Consider the following 20,330-nt stretch of genomic DNA (forward strand, 5'->3'; position numbering starts at 1 on the left):
TCCAAATCTCAAGGGAGCGTATCAGGGGCGTGTTCAAGGCGGGACTTGGGCGTTCCTAAGACTTGGATGTCTTTGAGCCATAATGGAACAAAGCAAAAACGTCCAGCACTAAAACCTGGATGTTTTGAGCTAGACCTGTTTTTCTTACGAATAAGGCACAAAAAGGTGCCCCAAATGACCAGATGATCATTGGAGGGAATCAGGGATGACCTCCCCTTACTCCTCCAGTGGTCACTAACCCCCTCCCACACCAAAAAATTGTGTTGAAGAACATTACTTGTCAGCCTCAGATGTCATACTCAGGTCCATGACAGCAGCATGCAGGTCCCTGGAGTAGTCTAGTGCATTTCAGACAGGTGGACCCAGGCCCATACCCCCCACTACCTGTTACACTTGTGGAGGAAACTGTGAACCCTCCAAAACCCACTGTACCCACATATAGGTGCCCCCTTCACCCGTAAGGGCTATGGGAGTGGTGTACAGTTGGGGGTAGTGGGTTTTGGGGGGGGCTCAGCACACAAGGTAAGGGAGCTGTGTACCTGGGAACATTTTATTAAGTCCACTGCAGTGTCCCCTAGGATGCCTGATTACTGTCCTGAAATGTCAGGGAGACCAGTCTACTAAAAATGCTGGCTCCTCCCACGTCCCAATGGCTTGATTTTGGACGTTTTAGACTTGGACGTATTTTTTTAGAAAATGGCCAAAAATCAAAGACGTCCAAATCACAGGACCTCCATTGTATTTTCGAACACAAAAGTTGGACGTCCACCTTTTTCGAAAATGACCTTCTCCCCGCTTTGGAATTTGGATGTCTTTGTAAAACGTCAAAATTCTGACTTAGACGTTTCTTTTGAAAATGCCCCTGTAAGTAATTTTCATATTGTGGTTGTTTAGTTTGGCAACTAGCATATATTGTTTGGACGATATCCAGCGCTTCAATCCCTTGTTTTATTTTTTAATTCTATCTTGCATTATAGACTATTTGAGTGATTGACACACATTTACTTTTTGTCATCACTGCACATTATTGCATTCACAGTTTTGATTGGTCAGGGGAATTTTTTTAGTTTGAATTGTGACATTGTCATGGCTGGATTGTGTTACAGACTTGACTATAAAACAAAAAAATAAATTAAGGTACTCAGGTGCAGATGATCAAAAAACTCCCCCACTGTTCCAGACAGTGTTCTAAAATTAGTGCCGGAACAGAGCGGGGCAATAATGCCCCTATGATTAAAGCTAGTTTATGCGGCTATTAGCGCTGATCATTGGGGTACTTCTTTGGGAGGATTGTACCTGGGCATGAGCCCAAGGCACAATCCTCCCGCAGATGTTGTTTGACAGGTCCAAGCTGTCCAAAACAGCCCAGACCTGTCAAACATTCCAATGGGCTGGAGTTCCGGTGAACCTCCAGACCCCCCACCAACAAAAGAGCCCAACCTGACCCCTCCACCCCCCTGACAGATGACACGACCCTCCACCCCTCGAAAGAAGAGAGGGCTGCACCTCCAGCCCTCCCCTGGTGGTCTAACACCCCCCCAAACCCCTGTAGCTTCAAATGACAAAGGAGGGAGTAGCACTCCCTCCTCCTTTCAGTGCCGCTCCCAAAATGGTGGCATCCTGGGATGCACTGGGTGGGGCTTCCGTACCATATAAGGGAGTACCTTATATGGTATAGAAGCCCCACCCAGTGCATCCCAGGATGCACTGGGCAAGGTGCCATCATTTTGGAGATGGTGTTGGAAGGAGGGAGTTCTACTCCCTCCTCCGGCATCTGAATGTATGGGGGGGGCGGGGAGGTTGGGGCCGCTAGACCACCCTCCAGCCCTCTCTTGTCAGGGGGTTGGGAGGTTGGAGGTCCTACAGACCCCCAGCCCCCTATGTCGGTGTCCAGGGGTTATGGGGGCTTGGTGGGGGGGGGGCACTAGGCTGCTGATATTTATACAGGTTCTGCGAGTACCACTGGAGGTCATAGTGACCATTTAAAGACCCAGCCGCTAGGGGGCAGGAATTAATGGGCTTCCCTCCTGCCAAGAAACTCAAATGTGGGAGTTGGTGAATATAGAAAACTTTATGAGCCATCATTAGGATCTTAAAGCTAATTCTATATCTAACTGGTAGCCAATAAAAATTTTAAATTACTATTGATGTTCCTGCATAAAGGGAATTACCACAATCTAAACGAGATATAAAAAGGGCATAAAAAGGGTATATAAAATCTTCTCATCAAACAAGTATCTTATCAAATGAATTTGCCTCAATGTCATAAAACCAGTCTTGAACAGTGATACATGGTCATTAAATGACAGTCTATCAATATGTTCTAGTATCTGAAGCTATCCACAACTGGAACAGCACTACCAAAGAGGATAGGAGTTAAAGAAGGTCCTTCTGAATTTCTCGTAATCCAATAAGTAATTGTTCTATTTACATTGAGTACTAAATGATGTTCCTTTAGCCACAAAGACACTAAATCCAAACAGTTTATAAGAATGGATAGATCTAAATTAGAGGAGGATACCATAAGCATAACAAAACATCCCTAAACTCTGAATCAATCTGATAAGAGGACTAATATAAATGTTAAATAAAACTGATGAAAGGGTAGAGAGCCTTGAGGGACTCCACACTCTAATTGAAAAGTTTTAGAAATGTGTTGCTCTGACTTAGATGACAGGAAACCTTTGAACCAGTTTAGCACTTCTCCACCTGTGCCAACTTTGTCCAGTAGCCTTAGCAGAATCTGGTGGCCAACCATGTCAAAAGCTCTTGACATGTCAAATTGGAGGAGGAGAATTTTCCTGCCTCTGCTGATTCACTCTTGAAGTAGGCTAGTAGTGTATTGAGCACAGGTTTGGTGCTATACTGTGGTCTAAAGCCTGATTGAGACCTATGGAGAATGGAGAAACTGTTGAGGTAGTCCATCATCTGTTTGGTGACTATTCCCTCCATTATCTTCGTCAAGAGCGGTATAGAGGCCACTGGTCTATAGTTAGAGATGTCGCTTTAGCTGACTTTCTCATTTTTTTGGGGATCGGTATCAACACTATTTTGCCCTTTTTGGACAGGAACAGACCTTTGGAAAGCATTATGACATGTGAGATCTCAGCATCTCTATGAAATGGACTGGGGTAGTTTTCATTAAGTAGTTGGGGCAGCTGTCCAGGATGCAGAGAGGTGAGGAAAAATGGTGAGCAACCTGTTTTCTTTCCCTCAGCCATACATATTAAATTTAAGCAATTTTCACCTCCTTATTTTCTTAGGTGGCTGTAATTTGGAATTCCTTGCCTGTTGACATTAGGTAACAAACTGTTTATATGTGTTTCTGTAAGAAATTAAAATCTTTCTTATTCTCTCAATTTTTGGAAGTTTACTTTTATTTGCATTTTAAAACTTTTTTGTCACATCTCAATTGTTTGATTGGTTTTCTTATCTGTGATCCTGAAAATGGCAGATACAAATCAAGGTCAGGTACACACATAAAGTAGCACATATGAGTTTATCTTGTGGGCAGACTGGATGGACTGTACAGGTCTTTCTCTGCCGTCATCTACTATGTTACTATGAATCAGCTAAATCAACAGATTGGTAGGGATTTTGGTTTTGGAAGATTTGAAATTGTGGGCTTAGTACAGTTTTAAACTCCTAACTTCTGGCCAAGAAGGGCTTGAAAAAGTAAATAACTCATATTGTCAGCATCACAGCTTCTTTCATCCAAAACAAAACCAAAAACAACAAAATTAAAGTGCTATTATTTTCTTACATTTCAGTGAATCTGAAGTCATCTCTGTATATGTATAGTGTATTGCTGCTTCCTACAGGTTTCTTGCTGCTTGCAAATTGATATTTGTCAGGATAGGCTTCCACCTAGAGGTTGCTTTTGGAATGTCACTTTTCCGTTAAGACAATTTCTGAGTGGTCACATAGGGAAGGGGGAAGAGAAGGGATTTTCGATTTAGCTTATCTCTTTTCAGCAGCAGTTCAGGGTGTCCATTCAGGTACAGTAGGTGTTTTTCTTGTCCCCACAGGGCTTACAATTTAAGTTTGTATTTGACATAGAAATAAGAGTTGTCAAAGAAAAATTTCTTTGATGACAATTTTGTGATTTTTCCCCCCTCTAATTATAGTTTATTATCCATTCTTTTTGTTTTTTTGTTGTTGTTTCATAGGAATAAGAGTTGACGTACAAGCTGTATAGGTGAGACCTTTTTCTTGGACTAGCGGTTTACAATAATACAACTGGAAACACTATCACTAGACATTTAGGAAAAGGAATTTAAAATATTGAATAACACAGTTACAATCACTGAGATATGTCCTATAACAAAGAAGGAAACAAACTAACTGCTGCTAACCCCAGAAATTCTTCACTATCTGCTGCTTGAAAGAAGGTAATATGCCTGCTCAAAAAACTAGCCAGTCATTGTTGAGCCTGTACCATTCAATGTTTTTTTTTAAATGCTGACTACCACGGCCACCAGCACTGAATATCGGAGGCTAATTCCTACTGAACTGGCTGCTGGAATTTATGTGAATATCAGCCAGGAGCCACATAACTTCTGGTACTAGTAAGCACATTTTAAACTGTCTTCTGTCCCTCTCACCCTTCCCTGGCAAGGCACAAATCCTCTTCCCAGCCCCTCCCCCCAAAACTTAAACTCCCTCCCCCTGACAAGGTTCAAACCCCCACCCCAGCTCCTAACCTTCACATATGGCTCAGACTCTCCCCTTCCACCATCCCCCAATTAGAATAGGCTTACGTGGGCCTACTTTATTTATTTGAAGGCTCTGAAGACCTTTCTGTTTCAAAAATATTTGCTATCCACTTTTTGATTGTTTTGGCTAGGAGTCTTATAATTCCAAGGATTGGTTTCGTTCTCTTTATTTGTAATCCACCTAGAATTAAAAAGGTAATTGTGGAATACAAGTGTAATGTAATGATATTTAGCAGCAGTACCTGGTTAATTGCCACTGAATAGCGGTGGTTAGTCGGCACTAAGCGATCGCACCTCGAATATTGTGTTCAATTCTGGTTGCTGCATCTCAAAAAAAGATATAGTGGAATTAGAAAAGGTGCAGAGAAGGGAGACGAAAATGATAAAGGGGATGGGACGACTTCCCTATGAGGAAAGGCTAAAGTGGCTGGGGCTCTTCAGCTTGGAGAAAAGGCGGCTGAGGGGAGATATGATAGAGGTCTACAAAATAATGAGTGGAGTTGAACGGGTAGATGTGAAGCATCTGTTTATGCTTTCCAAAAATACTAGGACTAGGGGACATGCGATGAAGCCACAAAGTAGTAAATTTAAAACAAATCGGAGAAATGTTTTCTTCACTCAACGTGTAATTAAACTCTGGAATTCATTGCCGGAGAATGTGGTAAAGGCGGTTAGCTTAGCAGAGTTTTAAAAAGGGTTGGACAGCTTCATAAAGGAAAAGTCAACAGACCATTATTAAATTGGACTTTGGAGAAATCCACTATTTCTGGGATAAGCAGTATAAAATGTTTTGTACTTTTTAAGGCTCTTGCCAGGTATTTGTGACCTGGATTGGCCACTGTTGGAAATAGGATGCTGGGCTTGATGGACCTTTGGTCTGTCCCAGTATGGCAATACTTATGTACTTAAGTGGGCAGGAGCCTCTCCTGCTCTCTTAAATCACTTTGAATATCAATCCTTACTATAGGCACCCAGTATAGACCAGTGTTGAAGCTGGATGTAGTAGAGGAGGCGAGGACAGATGGAGAGAAAAAATGATAAATGGACAGGACATCTTTGGAAGGAGAATTAAAGACAGAAAGCAGCAGAGCTTTTTTCAAGGGGGTACTTGGGGGTACTGAGTACCAGCACCTTTTCCATTGTCTGCTAAAATTGAGCCATGGTCTTCAAGTTTTAATGAAAGAGCTCAGGTTCTACACACCAATTCTGTCTTGCCATAGATTCTGTGACTGGTTGCAGGGGTCCTGGCTATTGTGGGGTGGGTCCCTCAGCGATCACCCCCATCTCTGAAGGGTGGCCTGGCATTTGAGTACCGGCACCTTTTTTACTGGAAATAACACACTGTAAAGCAGTAACTAGAGAAAGGTCAACATGATTAAAACAACTAAGTGGCCAGTACAAATGAAGAAAAAGAATTTTATTTTTAATTTAGGATGAAGTAATGTGGTAGCTGTGTTAGCCCACTTTAAAGGTTAATAAATAAAATGAAAGCTAGTCAAAAAATGTATTAAGTTAGTCCTTATTTTCCATTTTGTTTTATTTGTTAATTTGTAATGTAGTGATTGGAAAAGGTTACTTTTTGAAATTTACATCTATCTTTATATTTTGCACATCGTGGGGGGGGGGGGGGGGGGGCATGCATCACTGCTTTACTTTCCCTGGTTGTTGCATGATATGCGGTCTGGCTTCTTGGGGTTTTAATTTAGGGGTCCTTTTACTAAGGTGCACTAATGGATTTTGCACACTCTAATGATAAGATACCCATTATTTTCCTATGGGCATTTTATCATTTAGAGCATGCTAATTGTTAGTGCACACTAAATCTGTTAGCGCATCTTAGTAAAAGGACCCCTTATTTTTTTGTGTTATATTTCTGTTTATAGTTTGTGGTTATTTATTCTGTACTTGGTGAGAGTAGATTTGAACCATATTCATGTTGATGGAGGAACAACTACAAGATAAGGTTGAATATGCTACTGCTACTACTAATCATTTTTATAGCAGTAATAAACGTACACAGCACTGTACACATTATATGCAGGTACTTTCTTTGTCCCTAGAGGGCTCACAATCTAAGTTTTTTGTACCTGGGGCAATGGAGGGTTAAGTGACTTGCCCACGATCACAAGGAGCTGAGTGGAAATTGAAACCAGGCTGCCAGGATCAAAACCCACTGCACTAACCATTAGGCCACTCATCCTTATCCTGAAGTCCTGAGTAGGGGAGAATGATTAAGAAAGCTGGCCAGATACTATGGAGTGTCTGTGAAGACAGCTCTAAAAGCAGGGATTAGGATTTTATTTCATATTCAGCCAGCGACAGTCCGCATTTTCAAAGCCACTGTCTGTCATTAGCTGAATTTGACTCGGATTCAATGCAGGGCCAATTCCTGGCACCGGTATTGACTATCCAGGTTATAGTTGGCCACTAGAACTCATCTGGGTACCAGCGAGACAGGATAATAAATGCCCAGAAAAAGTTAGGATAGCCTTTTTGCTGTCCTAATTTTATCCAGGCACTTAATGGACTGAATACCTCCGCAAACCAGTAAATCCCAGCACCACCCCAACTCCATCCCCAGACCATTAACTGGACAGTGCCATAACAATGCAATACATAGATAGCAGATGTAAATTCTCAAAACTGACATATTCCTATTACTAAAGTACAAACAAAAGCATTTATCTTACCATTTTTGTCTGGTGATTTTTATCTTTCTAATCATCTCTTTCCCTGTCTCTGATTCTGCTTCTCTGAACTCTTTCCAGGGCCTCTTTTATATTCACTATTTCTTTTTTCTCCTCCTTCACTTCCTGCCCTATATCCATCTTTCACATGCAATTTTCTTCAATTTTCTTCCTACTTCTCAAATCTATCTTGTTTCCATCTCCTTCCATCTCCCTTCCCCTCCATTCATGGACACCATCTCCTCCCATCTCCCTTCTCTTTCTCTCCATGGGCAACATCTCCTCCATCTCTCTTGCCTTCCCTTCCCCTATCCTCCCCCTCCTCTACATGGGCACCATCTCCTTCCCCCTCCGCTACATAGGCACCATCTCCTCCATCTTTCCTTCCTTCCCTCCATGGGCACCATCTCACATATAAACCCCACTTGAGACAGGATACTTTGGTCTGGGTTTCTTCCCCACCTTGACCGACATTTTTCTCTCTGGCCCCCCCCCCTACCGTGCTCCAGCATCTTTATCTCTTCTACCCCTCCCCCCATGTGCTCTGGCAGCTTTTTTCCTTCTGCTGCCCCCATGTTCACCTGCATCTCATTTTCCCTCCCCATCCCCTGGTAACCCTTTGAAACTGCCTGTACAGAGGATAGCGCTAAGCACACACTACTACTACTAAACATTTCTAGAGCGCTACTAGGGTTACGCAGCGCTGTACAAATTAATAACTAAGGACGGTCCCTGCTCAGAAGAGCTTACAATCTAAAGGATGAAATGTCAAGTTGGGGTAGTCTAGATTTCCTGAGTAGAGGTGTTGTGATTAGGTGCCGAAAGCGACATTGAAGAGGTGGGCGGTGGTGGAGAAGGGTACTGAAAGGAGGGATTTGTCTTGAGAGCGGAGGTTACGGGTAGGGACGTAAAGGGAGATGAGGGTAGAGAGGTAAGGAGGGGCTGCAGATCGAGTGCATTTGTAGGAGAAGCTTGAACTGTATGCGGTATCTGATCGGAAGCCAGTGAAGTGACTTGAGGAGAGGGGTGATATGAGTATATCGGTCAAGGCGGAAGATAAGACGTGCGGCAGAGTTCTGGATGGACTGAAGGGGGGATAGGTGGCTAAGTGGGAGGCCGGTGAGGAGTAGGTTGCAGTAGTCAAGGCGAGAGGTAATGAGAGAGTGGATGAGAGTTTGGGTGGTGTGCTCAGAGAGGAAGGGGCGAATTTTGCTAATGTTGTAGAGGAAGAAGCGACAGGTCTTGGCTATCTGCTGGATATGCGCAGAGAAGGAGAGGGAGGAGTCGAAGATGACACCGAGGTTGCGGGCAGATGAGACGGGGATGATGAGGGTGTTATCAACTGAGATAGAGAGTGGAGGGAGAGGAGAAGTGGGTTTGGGTGGGAAAACAATACGTTCAGTCTTGGCCATGTTCAGTTTCAGGTGGCGGTTGGACATCCAGGCAGCATGTCGGATAAGCAGGCCGATACTTTGGCCTGGGTTTCCGCAGTGATGTCTGGTGTGGAGAGATAAAGCTGGGTGTCGTCAGCATAAAGATGATAGTGAAACCATGAGATGAGATCAGGGAGCCTAAGGAAGAGGTGTAGATTGAAAAAGGAGGGCCCAAGGACAGATCCCTGAGGAACTCCAACAGAGAGCGGGATAGGGGAGGAGGACGAACCATGAGAGTGTACTCTGAAGGTACGATGGGAGAGATAAGAGGAGAACCAGGAGAGGACAGAGCCCTGGAACCCAAAGGAGGACAGTGTGTCAAGAAGTAGGTTGTGATTGACAGTGTCAAAAGCGGCAGATAGGTTGAGGAGGATGAGGATGGAGTACTGATCTTTGGATTTGGCGAGGAACAGGTCATTGTAGACTTTAGATAGTGCCGTTTCTGTCGAGTGTAGGGGGCGAAAGCCGGATTGAAGCGGATTGAGGATGGCATGAGAGGAGAGAAAATCAATGTAGCGGCTGTGAACGGCGCGTTCAAGTATCTGGAGCGAAGGGTAGGAGGGAAATGGGGCGGTAGTTGGAGGACAGGTAGGTCAAGAGATGGTTTTTTGAGGAGTGGTGTGACCACTCAGCATGCTTGAAGATGTCCGGGACAGTTGCAGTGGAGAGAGAGAGGTTGAGGATATGACAGATGGTGGGGGTGATAGTAGGAGCGATGGTGCTAAGTAGGTTGGGGGGATGGGGTCTGAGGAACAGGTGGTGGATTCGAGGAGGAAAGAGATGGGCGTTTCCTCTTCGGTGATATCAGGAAAAAGAGGAGGAGGCGGCCTGGGTTGGTGGTTGAGAGAGTGGGGTTATAGGATGAAGAGGAGGAGAGGTTGGGGTGAATTCAGGTTGATCTTCTGGACCTTGTCACGGAAGTAGTCGGCCAGGAGATTTGAGGAGAGAGTGAGGGTGTGGGGGGTGGGAGCAGAGGGCACTTGAAGGGGAGTTGAGGGTGGCAAAGAGACGACGAGGGTTAGAGCTGAGGGAATTAGTCAACACACTACTTCTCTCTTGCCAGAGACCTCCCTCTCTAGCGTCCTCCACGCAGAAAACAAGAAGTTCTGTCAGAGGAGGCAGGATGCTAGAGAGGGAGGGCTCTGGCTACAGAAAACCATGCACTTAGTGCTGCCGTCTATACAGGCAAGTTCAGAGGGGAGGAGGTGGAGCAGAATACGATTAATTTGTTCAAATTATTAGTGCAAGTTAAAATTTTAACGCGTTAATCACGTTAAAAACCATGAGTGGAGGAGTGGCCTAGTGGTTAGGGTGGTGGACTCCGGTCCTGGGGAACTGAGGAACTGAGTTCGATTCCCACTTCAGGCACAGCTCCTTGTGACTCTGGGCAAGTCACTTAACCCTCCATTGCCCCAGGTACAAATAAGTACCTGTATATATAAGGCGCATTGAGCCTGCCATGAGTGTGAAAGCATGGGGTACAAATGTAACTAAAATAAATAAATAAATGTGCATCCCTAGATTATATATATATATTTTGATTAACATGTTTAATCACAATCACACAGTTAAAGTAAGTTTATTTATTTCCCACTGTACCTCTTTGCGAATCCGGGCAAGTCACTTAACCCTCCATTGCTCTGGGTACAAAATATGTACATCACTTTGATTGTAACTACAGAAAGGTGGTACATGAAATCTCATCCCCCCTTCCCTTCCCTAAAAGACTAATAATTTCTGTCCTTCACACCCACAGATCCAACATCTCTCCCTTTCACAAGCTTCACTCCCTCTCCTCTTCCCCCAGGTCCATTATCTCTCTCTAATTATGGGCATCTCTGATGGATATGGCCCTGATACATCGGGGGTATTTCTTTAAAATACTGTGGGCTTTACTCTTGAAACAAAAACAATGCATATGGGATATCGGATAAAAACTCGGAGGTATTTTTATGTAAAGCATTTGCAGTGGGCAAAAAATGCATATTGAGACATTGGATGCAGGTAGAGCCACCCTCTGTTTGGCTATGGAGGAATAAGCTACATGAGCTAATGTTGTGGGAGGCAAGGGAAGCCTATGATAACTTGAGGAGAAGAAAGAAATTTCTTAATGTTTGGACTCATTATTTGCAAAATATATCTCATAAAGCCAGAAGTGCTGTATTTAACAGGCTAGGACCGATATAATGAAGTTATAAGCCCCTCGTGCAAGCGACTAAGAACTGGATAAGGTTTGACGAGAGTGTCATAGGAAGTATGAAGCTCAAATCCAGAGGTTTGTTGTTTTCACTTTCCTGGGGTGGGGGGGGGGGAGCGAGGGGGGAGGTGGGAGGGGGCAAATGTTAAAAAGTGATGGGATAGACACGCTGTAAGATCTGTTGCTGTTGTAGAAATATCGGTAAGGATATAAATTGTAAGCATTTACTATGTTTGAATGAGTATGTCCATCAATAAAAAACGTTTATATATAAAATACTGTGGGCTTTTTGGGGGGGATAACAGCTGAAACAAAATCAAATGACTCAATTTGGATAAAAATATATCCCAACTGGGAGCCTGAGGTCCTCAACAAAGGCGTACACTGAACTAAGTACAAAAAGTAACAGAAATTTGAAAACAGCTGAAAAGCTAGCTAAGACATTACCAGGAAAAAGAACCACACAACAGTGAAAGAACTAGTTGAAAAAACTTACAAAAGGTCAAAGTACAAGAATCATGTTTCAATGTGAGCTCTGATGACACATGTGCAATGAAGCAGCTGAAAAGCTTCTAGTAAATTACTCAGCTAAAGACAGGGGCGTAGCCAAGGGTGGGCCTGGGTGGGCCTAGGCCCACCCAGTTTGGGTTCAGGCCCACCCAGCAGTGGAGCACTTTCGTCAGAATGGCAGTGGAGGGAGCAGGCTGAGCTCCAATCCTGCATCTGCTTCCCAGACGCTGCCTACTGCCGCCATGATCCTGCATCTACCTCCCTCTGTCTCAGCAGCAGCGGACCAGGGGTAGCGATTCATGCTGCCTCCTGCTTCTAACCCAGAAGCATCTCCTCTGCTGCGTCCTGTCCCCATTATTTCAACTTCCTGTTTCTGCTGGGGCAGGACGCGGGCGCGCGGCAGAGGAGAAGCTTCCAGGTTAGAACGAAGCAGGAGGCAGCATGAATCACTACCACTGGTCCGCTGCTGCTGAGACATAGGGAGATAGATGCAGGATTGTGGCAGCGGTGCAGACAATGAAGGCGTGTTGCTGCCATGCCAGAGAAAATGCTGCCATCCTAACTGTGAGCCCACCCAAAATGATAGGTCTGGCTATGCCACTGGCTAAAGAAGCCTTTTCTTGCAACCTTCATCAGCAATGTCACCCATACTGTGAGGCTTTGCTATCTTGCTTATCCTTGGAGAAAATGTATAACACCTGGGCATCTAAGATTTAGTGAAGGTAAAGGCTAGCAGCGCAAATTCTCACCCTTGGGACCATACTGGATGGGGGGGGAAAACTTCTTCAAGGTCCTACCTTTTGAGGATGTGGCGATCCTTTTGACACTCTGTTCACAATCAGCACAGTTGCTCAAAAAATGCAATGTCCAGTTGGGATAACTGTTCAAAAAATAGAACATATTTATTGAACAGGTTCTTCAAGACTAATACATTGCAAAAAAATGAAAATGGAAAAAAAATTAGAAAAAGCACTTCACAGGGAAGACCAACTATATCGTCAGATTCCCTGAATTCCCTTTCATTCCACTTCCACTAGACTATCCACTGTTCTCCTCTAAAATCATGGGTTCACCTGGTGACTTCTTGAGTCACTCCTTTCTTGCTATGGGTTTATTGAATCCCCTCCTAACTCCTTGGTTCATAGAATCTGTCAGGGATCTGCAGAGACAAATCCTAACTCCAAACTCATTGGTTCAATAAACCCCTCCGACTCCTTAGGTTCATGGAACCTCTTATGTTTCTATGGAGAGATAAATCTCTATTTTCAATTCACTGTGAAAGACCTCTTTCATTTATCCATAGTCCACATTGGCCCTAGGACCCACTTATTCAGAACCCAGGCACTCCAGCCACAAATCCCACCAGCTCCTAAAGGGCAAGTGGGACCAAGCCCCAAGAGAACTTCCATCATTAATACATGAACATTATACTCACAAAAACATGCCTACTAACATTACTGCTTCTAGAGATGGAGGGTTCTCAAAAACCAACATTATAGCTGACATAAGAGAACCTGGTTTATTCACAAAATTACTCCTTACTTACAGTTATCACAGTAGAGGGTAATTTGGGATTCCCATAAAAATTCATGATAAATAACATCAATGAAGCGTAATTTGAATAAAAGACTATCTACTGATATTATAAGAAGCGAATTGTTAAAGTATTGTGCAGTGAGTATCATTATTGAGATGGTCCTATCAGCAAGAAAGGAGAAAATTACTCCTTCGTGACCAAAACATGTTAAGTAAATGATTTGTATCGTACCAAATCCCTAATCAATCAGGTTCAAAGTGGGTAAGAAAATAATCATATCTACAGTAGTAAATGAAATAACATATATAAAAAATTAACAATCAGCACATACAAATGTGGTAAAAAAAAAGATGTGTTTTCAGCTTCTTTCTACATTCTATATAAGTTGAAATTAGATGCATGTTCTTTATGAAGGTAGAGAATTCCAGATACAAATTGCATCATAACCAAAAGACCTTTCATGGGCAGATTTAAACTTCACTCCCTTCATCAATAGAAAAGACAAAATTAAACGTTAATTATTTCTGCCACCTAAAAGTTGAAACATAAAAGAAAAACCTTCAGATGCATCACCATTCGAAGTTGTATAAACCAAACAACAAAACTTAAATAAAATATGGGCCTCAACAGGAATGAAGACTCAAAAACGAAGGGGTGACATGATCAAATCTTGCTTTCTTAAATATCAGCCTAGCAGCAGTGTTTTGAATCAAAGAGCCTCTTTTACCAAACCATGCTAGTGATTCCCTTGCGGTAATGCCGACAAAGCCCATTCAAAGTGAATGGGCTTTGTTGGCATTGCCGTGCCAGGAATCGCTAGCGCGGTTTTGGTAAAAGAGGCCCAAACTTTCCTCTTAAGCTTCACTCAAATACCAGAATACAAAGAATTACAGTAATCCATCTGAAATAGAATGGTAGATTGAACTAATATTCTAAAACTAGCAGCTTCACACACTCATTAGGTTTCCGGAACCTTTTCCTCTCCTCTGGCTTTACTGAACCTTCTCCACACCTCCTGCCCTTCTGTGGGATAAGAACTATAGGCACCAAATTAGAAGCATGTTCCTTCAGGCTGTTTAACAAACATAAGAACACTAGTGGAACCCAGCCCGTTTCCTCAACAATGAAATAGGCCCTAGAAAGGCTCTCTTGTAAGTGATTTTTTGTCTCTCCCATGCCCTCCCCTCTCCTCCTTGTCCAGTGATTCTTCCCTTTCCTCCCATTCCCTCCCCTCCATATCCAGCGATTTTCCCCTTCCCTGCCCTCCCATCCATGTCCCGCGATTCTCTTCTCTCCTGTCCTCTCCTCCCATCCCATCCATGTCCATCGATTCTGCTCTGCTCTCTCCTCAATGTGCCGCGATTCTCTTTTCCTTTGTACCTCATCGTTTTCTGGCTGGCCTCCCTTCCGTTGGTAACATCCTGATGTCAGCTTGCCTCCAGCGTTCCCTTCCCTCTCACTGTTCCGCCCTCTGACATCATTATGTTTTGACACGAGGGCGGGGCAGTGAGGGGGAATGGAACACTGGAGGTTGGCTGACGTCATGAAATGTTACGAACCCAGGCAGCCAGACAGCGATGGAACGTTGGAGGTGCAAATTATTATGTAGGATGTTGTTGAAAACAATTAGAATGAATTAAACATTTCACACTAAGGGGGTCTTTTACAAAGGCATGGTATCATTTTTAGAACGCAATAAACGCAAGAGACGCCCATAGGAATATATGGGCATCTCTAGGGTTTAGCGTACGCTAAAAATGTTAGCGCGCCTTTGTAAAAGGCCCACTTAAAGAGAAATTTAATAGCATTCCCAGTACTTTAGAAATGTTATCTATTTTAAAACAAGAGCCATCCAACATTTTAACTGATGCAGGAATACATTCCTGATACAGACTAAACAACAATAATTTAGCTTTCTCATACAGAGGTATCACTGGTAGAATACCTTAAAAGACTGAGGACACCAAAAATATTGAGAAAGATCCTGAAATTCAAGTTGAAGCATGCTGTACTAGCAAAAGAAAACCTTAAATTCATATTTTCCATCAACAAATAGAATAAAACAGAAACAGGAGTTATCACGATAAAACATTTAGGCAATTCTACAGAGATTTGGGGAAGAACATAAATGCAGTTGGGGATAATTTCATAAAGCATTTTTGGCATGTAAATCATGTCCTACTCCTACATCTAGAAAATAGCTTTCATACAACCTTCTGGGGGTAGTCACACAGAAAGATCTATGCTTAGATGTTTCAGGGGGCATAGTTTGGACAGAGCAGGGAGGAGCTGCAGTGCATGTGCATATTTTTCAAAAATACTCTTGCAGCAGCACTGACACATGTCAAATGCCGTAGGCAAACCTTCAGCCTTGCATCCCCCCCCCCCCCCCCCGCCACCACCCGCAATTATTTTAAATATTTATAGCCCGTCTATTAACTAAGTAGGTTACAAGAAAAACAAACACAAAGCGAATGCTACATACCTGTAGAAGGTATTCTCCGAGGACAGCAGGCTGATTGTTCTCACTGATGGGTGACGTCCACGGCAGCCCCTCCAATCGGAAACTTCACTAGCAAAGTCCTTTGCGCGCCCGCGCGCACCGCGCATGCGCGGCCGTCTTCCCGCCCGAAACCGGCTCGAGCCGGCCAGTCCAGTATGTAGCAATACAACTACAAGGGAAGACACAACTCCAAAGGGGAGGCGGGCGGGTTTGTGAGAACAATCAGCCTGCTGTCCTCGGAGAATACCTTCTACAGGTATGTAGCATTCGCTTTCTCCGAGGACAAGCAGGCTGCTTGTTCTCACTGATGGGGTATCCCTAGCCCCCAGGCTCACTCAAAACAACAACCATGGTCAATTGGGCCTCGCAACGGCGAGGACATAACTGAGATTGACCTAAAAAATTTACTAACTAACTGAGAGTGCAGCCTGGAACAGAACAAACAGGGCCCTCGGGGGGTGGAGTTGGATCCTAAAGCCCAAACAGGTTCTGAAGAACTGACTGCCAGAACCGACTGTCGCGTTGGGTATCCTGCTGCAGGCAGTAATGAGATGTGAATGTGTGGAGATGACCACGTCGCAGCTTTGCAAATCTCTTCAATGGTGGCTGACTTCAAGTGGGCTACCGACGCAGCCATGGCTCTAACATTATGAGCCGTGACATGACCCTCAAGAGCCAGCCCAGCCTGGGCATAAGTGAAGGAAATGCAGTCTGCTAGCCAATTGGATATGGTGCGTTTCCCTACAGCCACTCCCCTCCTATTGGGATCAAAAGAAATAAACAATTGGGCGGACTGTCTGTTGGGCTGTGTCCGCTCCAGATAGAAGGCCAATGCTCTTTTGCAGTCCAATGTGTGCAGCTGACGTTCAGCAGGGCAGGAATGAGGACGGGGAAAGAATGTTGGCAAGACAATTGACTGGTTCAGATGGAACTCTGACACAACCTTCGGCAGAAACTTAGGGTGAGTGCGGAGGACTACTCTGTTATGATGAAATTTGGTGTAAGGGGCCTGGGCTACCAGGGCCTGAAGCTCACTGACTCTACGAGCTGAAGTAACTGCCACCAAGAAAATGACCTTCCAGGTCAAGTACTTCAGATGGCAGGAATTCAGTGGCTCAAAAGGAGGTTTCATCAGCTGGGTGAGAACGACATTGAGATCCCATGACACTGTAGGAGGCTTGACAGGGGGCTTTGACAAAAGCAAACCTCTCATGAAGCGAACAACTAAAGGCTGTCCTGAGATCGGCTTACCTTCCACACGGTAATGGTATGCACTAATCGCACTAAGGTGAACCCTTACGGAGTTGGTCTTGAGACCAGACTCAGACAAGTGCAGAAGGTATTCAAGCAGGGTCTGTGTAGGACAAGAGCGAGGATCTAGGGCCTTGCTGTCACACCAGACGGCAAACCTCCTCCACAGAAAGAAGTAACTCCTCTTGGTGGAATCTTTCCTGGAAGCAAGCAAGATGCGGGAGACACCCTCTGACAGACCCAAAGAGGCAAAGTCTACGCTCTCAACATCCAGGCCGTGAGAGCCAGAGACTGGAGGTTGGGATGCAGAAGCGCCCCTTCGTCCTGTGTGATGAGGGTCGGAAAACACTCCAATCTCCACGGTTCTTCGGATGACAACTCCAGAAGAAGAGGGAACCAGATCTGACGCGGCCAAAAGGGAGCAATCAGAATCATGGTGCCTCGGTCTTGCTTGAGTTTCAACAAAGTCTTCCCCACCAGAGGTATGGGAGGATAAGCATACAGCAGACCCTCCCCCCAGTCCAGGAGGAAGGCATCCGATGCCAGTCTGCCGTGGGCCTGAAGCCTGGAACAGAACTGAGGGACTTTGTGGTTGGCTCGAGATGCGAAGAGATCTACCAAGGGGGTGCCCCACACCTGGAAGATCTGTCGCACCACACGAGAATTGAGCGACCACTCGTGAGGTTGCATAATCCTGCTCAACCTGTCGGCCAGACTGTTGTTTACGCCTGCCAGGTACGTGGCTTGGAGCACCATGCCGAGACGGCGAGCCCAGAGCCACATGCTGACGGCCTCCTGACACAGGGGGCGAGATCCGGTGCCCCCCTGCTTGTTGACGTAATACATGGCAACCTGGTTGTCTGTCTGAATTTGGATAATTTGGTGGGACAGCCGATCTCTGAAAGCCTTCAGAGCGTTCCAGATCGCTCGCAACTCCAGAAGATTGATCTGCAGATCGCGTTCCTGGAGGGACCAGCTTCCTTGGGTGTGAAGCCCATCCACATGAGCTCCCCACCCCAGGAGAGACGCATCCGTTGTCAGCACTTTTTGTGGCTGAGGAATTTGGAAAGGACGTCCCAGAGTCAAATTGGACCAGATTGTCCACCAATACAGGGATTCGAGAAAACTCGTGGACAGGTGGATCACGTCTTCTAGACCCCCAGCAGCCTGATACCACTGGGAGGCTAGGGTCCATTGAGCAGATCTCATGTGAAGGCGGGCCATGGGAGTCACATGAACTGTGGAGGCCATGTGGCCCAGTAATCTCAACGTCTGCCGAGCTGTGATCTGCTGGGACGCTCGCACCCGCGAGACGAGGGACAACAAGTTGTTGGCTCTCGCCTCTGGAAGATAGGCGCGAGCCGTCCGAGAATCCAGCAGAGCTCCTATGAATTCGAGTTTCTGAACTGGGAGAAGATGGGACTTTGGATAATTTATCACAAACCCCAGTAGCTCCAGGAGGCGAATAGTCATCTGCATGGACTGCAGGGCTCCTGCCTCGGATGTGTTCTTCACCAGCCAATCGTCGAGATATGGGAACACGTGCACCCCCAGCCTGCGAAGTGCCGCTGCTACCACAGCCAGGCACTTTGTGAACACCCTGGGCGCAGAGGCGAGCCCAAAGGGTAGCACACAGTACTGGAAGTGACATGTGCCCAGCTGAAATCGCAGATACTGTCTGTGAGCTGGCAGTATCGGGATGTGTGTGTAGGCATCCTTCAAGTCCAGAGAGCATAGCCAATCGTTTTGCTGAATCATGGGGAGAAGGGTGCCCAGGGAAAAGCATCCTGAACTTTTCTTTTACGAGATATTTGTTCAGGGCCCTTAGGTCTAGGATGGGACGCATCCCCCCTGTTTTCTTTTCCACAAGGAAGTACCTGGAATAGAATCCCAGCCCTTCTTGCCCGGATGGCACGGGCTCGACCGCATTGGCGCTGAGAAGGGCGGAGAGTTCCTCTGCAAGTACCTGCTTGTGCTGGAAGCTGTAAGACTGAGCTCCCGGTGGACAATTTGGAGGTTTTGAGGTCAAATTGAGGGTGTATCCTTGCCGGACTATTTGAAGAACCCACTGGTTGGAGGTTATGAGAGGCCACCTTTGGTGAAAAGCTTTCAACCTCCCCCCGACTGGTAGGTCGCCCGGCACTGACACTTGGATGTCGGCTATGCTCTGCTGGAGCCAGTCAAAAGCTCGCCCCTTGCTTTTGGCTGGGGAGCCGAGGGGCCTTGCTGAGGCGCACGCTGCTGACGAGAGCGAGCGCGCTGGGGCTTAGCCTGGGCCGCAGGCTGTCGGGAGGGAGGATTGTACCTACGCTTGCCAGAAGCATAGGGAACAGTCTTCCTTCCTCCGAAAAATCTTCTACCTGTAGAGGTAGACGCTGAAGGCTGCCGGCGGGAGAACTTGTCGAATGCGGTGTCCCGCTGGTGGAGATGCTCTACCACCTGTTCGACTTTCTCTCCAAAAATATTATCCGCACGGCAAGGCGAGTCCGCAATCCGCTGCTGGAGTCTATTCTCCAGGTCGGCGGCACGCAGCCATGAGAGCCTGCGCATCACCACACCTTGAGCAGCGGCCCTGGACGCAACATCAAAGGTGTCATACACCCCTCTGGCCAGGAATTTTCTGCACGCCTTCAGCTGCCTGACCACCTCCTGAAAAGGCTTGGCTTGCTCAGGGGGGAGAGCATCAACCAAGCCCGCCAACTGCCGCACATTATTTCGCATGTGTATGCTCGTGTAGAGCTGGTAAGACTGGATCTTGGCCACGAGCATAGAAGAATGGTAGGCCTTCCTCCCAAAGGAGTCTAAGGTTCTAGGGTCTTTGCCCGGGGGCGCCGAAGCATGCTCCCTAGAACTCTTAGCCTTCTTTAGGGCCAAATCCACAACTCCAGAGTCGTGAGGCAACTGAGTGCGCATCAGCTCTGGGTCCCCATGGATTCGGTACTGGGACTCAATCTTCTTGGGAATGTGGGGATTAGTTAGTGGTTTTGTCCAGTTCGCAAGCAATGTCTTTTTTAGGACATGGTGCAAGGGAACAGTGGATGCTTCCTTAGGTGGAGAAGGATAGTCCAGGAGCTCAAACATTTCAGCCCTGGGCTCGTCCTCCACAACCACCGGGAAGGGGATGGCCGTAGACATCTCCCGGACAAAGGAAGCGAAAGACAGACTCTCAGGAGGAGAAAGCTGTCTTTCAGGAGAGGGAGTGGGATCAGAAGGAAGACCCTCAGACTCCTCGTCAGAGAAATATCTGGGGTCTTCCTCTTCCTCCCACGAGGCCTCACCCTCGGTGTCAGACACAAGTTCACGAACCTGTGTCTGCAACCTCGCCCGGCTCGACTCGGTGGAGCCACGTCCACGATGGGGGCGTCGAGAGGTAGACTCCCTTGCCCGCATCGGCGAAGCTCCCTCCGCCGACGTAGTCGGGGAGCCCTCCTGGGAGGTGGCCGCAGTCGGTACCGCGTGCGGTACCGACGTCGGGGACCTCACCCCGGGCGATGGGC

General features: G+C 46.1%; 1 protein-coding gene across 1 annotated transcript in view; it reads right to left on the bottom strand.

Annotated features, from left to right (window-relative positions):
* The window catches only part of SCAF8 (SR-related CTD associated factor 8), a 1,046,706-nt gene that overhangs the window by 9,203 nt on the left and 1,017,173 nt on the right, over positions 1-20,330 (bottom strand). The window contains 1 exon segment of the mRNA XM_030198392.1: positions 12,340-12,422. The gene's annotated coding sequence lies outside the window, so the exon portion shown is untranslated.

The sequence above is a fragment of the Microcaecilia unicolor genome, chromosome 3, assembly GCF_901765095.1.
Source record: "Microcaecilia unicolor chromosome 3, aMicUni1.1, whole genome shotgun sequence".
Lineage (NCBI taxonomy): Eukaryota > Metazoa > Chordata > Amphibia > Gymnophiona > Siphonopidae > Microcaecilia > Microcaecilia unicolor.